Below are 6,000 nucleotides of genomic sequence, written 5' to 3'. Positions count from 1 at the left end.
TTCATCTAGATCACATAATCTGTCTTTTCGCATATGCACATGCGCATCTGTCTTTTCGCCAAGGAATGCGCGGAAAATATCAACGATTCTGGTGTCATTCGAGCCGTTTCGAGGTGTTTGGATATGACGTGCTAAATTTTAGCAGCATCACATCGGATGTTCGAATGTTAATTAGTAGGACTAAATATAAGCTAATTACAAAACTAAGTACACAGATGGAGTCTAATTCGTAAGATGAATCTATTAAGCCTAATTACTCCATAATTTGACAATGTGGTGCTACAGTAACTATTTAGACTTAATAGATTCGAATCAGATAGTAGTTACCGTAGCACCATATTGTCAAATCATGGACTAATTAGGCTTAATAGATTCGTCTCGCGAATTAGACTCCATCTGTGCAATTAATTTTATAATTAGACTATGTTTAATAATCCTAATTAGTATCAAACATCCGATGTGACATGTACTAAAGTTTAACGTGGTGTACAAACACCCCCTTACCCTGAATGGCTGAATCCATATACACAGTATGCAGCATGAACAACAGAAGAACGATCTACCGGACAAAAACTGGCTGCACGACCAAAATAGAGACATGCCCTGAAAGCTTTCGGCCGCAACGCCGCCTGATCGGTCGTCGTCGTCCTCCACTTGCTCCCTTGCTAGCTCCACTACCACCTGTCGCCCTGGGCACCCCATCATCATCAGTGGTCAAGGGTGTGGCCTCTCTCTCGTCGCCGAGAGAGACTGGTATGGTAGCAGTGGTGGGAGACGCAGGTACCATCTCTTTCGCGCGAAACGTGCGTGCAACCAATGCAATCTACCGCGACGAATCCTTGCTTGATCCATGGAGCATGGAGCATCAGAAGAAAAAAAAATATCGGGGGCACAGTTACACACTTCGGATCGTGGAACTGACCAGCAACGAACGCAACCTAACGTGCATTTTTTACTACTAGGATTACAGGATGCTCCTCTTCTTTATGACCTCATCAGGTTAAGTAAAATGATGAGCCTGCCATGCTACGACGCCAGGCGTCACAGGCCACGTATCACATGAGCTTTGGCGTTTCACCATTCCGTACACCGTAATTAACTTCCATGCAAACGAGATAGTGTATTTTTGCTTGACCTCGACAGGATCGCTACTGTCGTCATATAGTAAAACGCTAGGTCAGTAACATACGGCTCCATGTGCCAAATACACTTCACTGGCCACTCCAACACGTGTGGTGTGCTTGGTCTGCAGCATCTGTGTCGAGTGTCTGGACTCGATCGAGAGCTAGGACTTGACCGCAAAAGCTTGCAAGGCCAAGACTAGCAGCCCCGGTCGGTCGGTCTAATAGTCAATGCTTTGATGGTCAGGCAAGGGTTCACACGAATCATCTGCTTGACCGACATGCCGGACCCAACACTTTGCAACTAGAGATTCGAATATGCCAACGGAACAACCGAAAGGATAATTCGTGTGAGTTTGACTGCCCACTGAGTGAATTTGCCTTTTGAGGAGGTTCTCTTTTGGCTAATTTGATGGGCGTACCACGTACGTAATAATCTTCCATGAATTCTCTACGTATTGTCAAAGAAAAAAAAACGGTTTCATTTTATGATGTTCTATAAAAGCAGCGGTGAAATTTTTTTTCTGACGGACACTTGTTAAAATCCGGTTTTTGACAGTTCTCTTTAACAGAGATATGTTGGTTACTTTCTTGACAATTCTTTAAAAAGAGATTTGGTTGACACAAGATAACGCACACTTAGAGGGACCTCAGAAGTCCAAACTTAGCTCATCTCTACATTCCTTAACGTGTAAAATCATTGCCAAGTACACTGTGGAGAGCCAAATGAGTAGTACCAAAGAAAATGCCATTCCGGATAAACCTGTTGGCCCGAGATTTGCCCTGGGTCATTTATGCTCCCTCAAAGTTGTGGTAATATAAAAAGCAGATTAGGCCACAAAAAGGTACTCCATCTTCCACTAGTTTCATTCATTCTGGCTAATGCTCAATGTCATAGTTCAGTCCAACTTCAACCGGTTCCTATGATGGCAGTGTTGTCTGTGTTGATCGACACAGAGATAAGGAAAGCCAGAAGTGGACTTGAAGGCTGAAATCAGAAACAATATTGATTACTTACGGAAAATCACGGCTAGGTACATGTAATTTAGATCTGATTGATGTTGACTATGTTTTCGTATAATATCTATATACTGAATCCAAGTCTTGTGAAAAGTTATTTTTCTTAGTTTTTTTTCCTCGTTCTTGATATTGGTTATTTATGTGTTCATACCCATGTCATAATAGTTCCTTTTCGTTGCTCTCTCCTGAGAATCTCTACTGTGTGGGGAAGAAGAGCCCCGCCCGACTATAGAATGATGGAATCATGGATTGTAATCAGCTGAAGGGCACATGCACCACTAGTGTAAATATCTAATAGCAAAATGTAAACTAGATGCCATCTAGAATTGACGTAAATGAACTATGAGAAATTTAGCAGCAGCTTCAGTTCTTGTTCTAGAATTCAGATGCAACAGTCCATGTTCCCATAAACTATACCACTAAAAAACATGCCATAAATCAAAATATCACATCAATCGTCGCAGATACAGGCCGCAATCCAGACACCAACATCAACCGCAACAGAAAATCTCTCATTGCTCTCTCCTTCAATACCTGAGAATCTTTACTGTGTGTGGGGAGGAAGAGCCATGCGTGGCATCTAGATCGTACACGTCATGCGTGGTATCGAGCCATCAAATTCCTTGCTTCGCCTCTCACCGTTCTCACGCTAGCTATATAAAAAGAGAATGCTTGTCTTCTCTCTAGTCGCCATTTGAGCTCCTCCACATTCAACAACAATTTCGTTTATCTCTCTCCGGCGAGATGTAGATGCAAGCAGCCACGTAAGGTGAGCTGCATTGCCCTTTGCCCTCTTCTTCTTACAAAGTTTCCATTCTAACCGAGTCACTGCTTTGACATCAAGGAGCGCGAGATGGATGATGGAAAAAAGTTTTTTAGCTGCAGTCGGTGCATGATGTCTGGGATGTACACTCGTGCTCAAGCAGTGGTGGACCTAGATTTTCAAGATTGAATGTACATAACTAATATAAAAAATTTATACTCCGTCAGATTCTAAATACAACTCATTATAAATATGTTTGAACAATAGATCATATCAAGAACTTTTATTATTTTCCTCACAATTTATGTGTATTATTACACAAATATATTTTAAGATTAAATTGAAATTATGCCATTGTTAAGAAAAAACAAGTCTGAGTTCATGTACAAGTTTATGGTACAATAATTTGAAATTATAAGTAGAAATATTTTAGATATAATCTGCAAGTCAAACTGCATATAATGTATATTACCCATCTTCTCAAAGCTAATCATGTCTTTGTAACTTATTTTAATCGCTATATCACTAGCATGTAAAATATCTATCGTGGTTATTTTTTCTACCGTATGACTTAAAATTTTGTGTAACACATTTTTTAATATTTTGTTAGCATAAAGACTATTTTTTTAATAGCTGAGATAATTTGTAGCAACATATTATTTAAAATGTTGGAAACTATATATTTGAGTGTGGCATGCAATGATTAATAATATTACAGTCTCATATTTAATATAGCATTACTTTGCACTCGAAAGTTTGTAGCCAAGCCAAGCCCAACAACAGAAAGTTAATTACATGAAAATCCTACCATTATATGTTGCATGGATTCCACCACAACCGTGCTTGTGCTGCATGCATGGTCCATTCTTGCCGGCTTGCACTACTAGCCACGAGCCCACGGGTTTAGTATTCTCTACAAGTACAGTAGGACAAAACCGTCGATCGAGTAGAGTATCGTCAACAGCACGTCCTGCTTGCGTATACCGCATCGTGCCCACTGTCTTGCTGCCTGGCATAAATGAGACGTGAGGTCTACTCCTCCACTCCACACTTACACACGCACTAATCCCAACTCTCTACTCCGGCTATCGCAACTCTCTACTCCAGCCATCTCTACGCTCCGGCGGGTATCCTTTTGGCCTCGGATAGTTTGCTTGAATTGCAAATTCATTGGTAGCTTGATATTTGTTGTATTTTGGCTATTCTGCGGGTTAGTAATTTCGACGCTGACCCTAATTTGACAAGATGGACGGATGGGTGAATTGCAACTGTTCTTTATAATGTAATTGGGTGGAATATTAGTAGGAGGAAGCAATGAGATTTTCAAGATTGGGTGTACATAACTAATATAAAAAAAATTTATACTCCATCAGATTCTAAATACAAGTTGTTTGAACAACAGGTCATATCAAGATCTTTTATTATTTTTCCTCATGATTTATGTGTATTATTATAAAAAATATTATTTTTAAGGTTAAATTGAAATTATGGCCACTGTTAGAGAAAAACAAGTAACGAAAAATGTGAGTTCATCTACATGTTTATGGTACAATAATTTGAAATTAAAAGTAGATAGATTTTATAAATAAACTACAAGTGAAGTTGTATATAATGTATACTACCCAACTTCTCAGAGCTAACCATATATTTGTAGCTTATTTAATTGTTACATCACTAGCACGTAAAATATCTATTATGGTGATTTTTTTCTACGTATGACTTAAAATGTTGCATAACACATTTCTTAATATTTTGTTAGCATAAAGACTGTTTTTTTTTAGTTGAGACTTGAGAACCAAACAAGCCCTGTATGCATAGTGGAGAGGCAAACAATAGCAATTGACAGGATACCATTCCGGATAGGCCAACCCGTTGACTTCAGGCCTATCTATTTTCTGAATGAATTTTTGACAGTTTCCCCCGTGGATCTATGCACGTAGACAATGACAGGACAAGGGAAATTCCCAAAGTCGCATAGGCCTAGGACCATGCGATCCATGGAAAAGCAGTCTATCGAAGCTTTAGGAACCCAGTGCACCATCACTAGCGATCGATCTTGTTATCGCGCACGAAATCAATCGCGTGGGTGCACGCTCGCCACAAAAGCTCCTCTCACCGTGCCGTCGCACGTACATCTGCCATCTACTCTGCTGCTGCTGCTGCGTGATGCTCTGGCCGTGGGAACCTTACCCAATCAGCACCACCACTGCACTAGCAAATAGCAATAGCAGGCAGCAGCAACAGCCAACAGGGACCGGTCCACCCAGCGAACTAAGGGTGCGTTTGGATAGGAGACAATGTAGCATGGGACGGTCCTATTCCAGTTTTTCGAGATGGGATGATCCCATTTCATGTTTGGTTGAATGGGATGGGTCCGTCCTAATTTTTTGTTTGGTTGGAGAGACTGCTGTAGACGAGACGAGCACCGTTTTCTCCTTCTGTTAGACACCGTTTGTGGGGCCCACCTGTTATACTAACAGCCATCTTCTTCCTTCACCCCGGTTCCGCTCGTGGCACTGTTCTTGGGCTCGCCGTTGCGCCGCCGGGGGGAGCTTGCCCCGGGCGCGCCGCCCGTGAATCGGGCCCCGCCAGCCTCGAGCCGCCACCCGCCGAATCTCAGGGGCCGCGGCGGAGCTCGCGCGTGCCGGCCGGGGCGGATCTCGCGCCCGCCAGCTGGGGCGGAGCTCGCCCGCGCCGGCCCCTCCGCCAGCAGCTCGCCCGCCGCCGGCCCCTCCGCCAGCAGCTCGCCCGCCGCCAAACCTCGCCCCCTCCACCGGTGCGGACAGATGGCCCATGATGACACGTGCAGGGGGCGAAGTGGGATGCTCCCGTTCGCTCGTTTTGGTGGGATGGGGGCATCCCGCATCTGAAGGGTATATTCCCTCATAGGGATGTCCCCATCCCACCTGTCTCCAAACCAAACACGGGACGAAGTGGGATCGTCCCATCCCGTCCCACTTCATCCCTCAAACCAAACGCACCCTAACGGGCTGGGCAGCTACAGCGCGGGTGTGAAAAATCGTGCCCAGGAGGCACGGAACATGTGGATGTGGTCAAGACCCCGCGTTTTCACTTCACTTTCCTTGCAACCTCGAG

This window comes from Setaria italica, chromosome IX (assembly GCF_000263155.2).
Source record: "Setaria italica strain Yugu1 chromosome IX, Setaria_italica_v2.0, whole genome shotgun sequence".
Classification (NCBI taxonomy): domain Eukaryota; kingdom Viridiplantae; phylum Streptophyta; class Magnoliopsida; order Poales; family Poaceae; genus Setaria; species Setaria italica.
The sequence above is the reverse complement of the archived record's forward strand: the minus strand, read 5'-3'. Positions refer to the sequence as shown.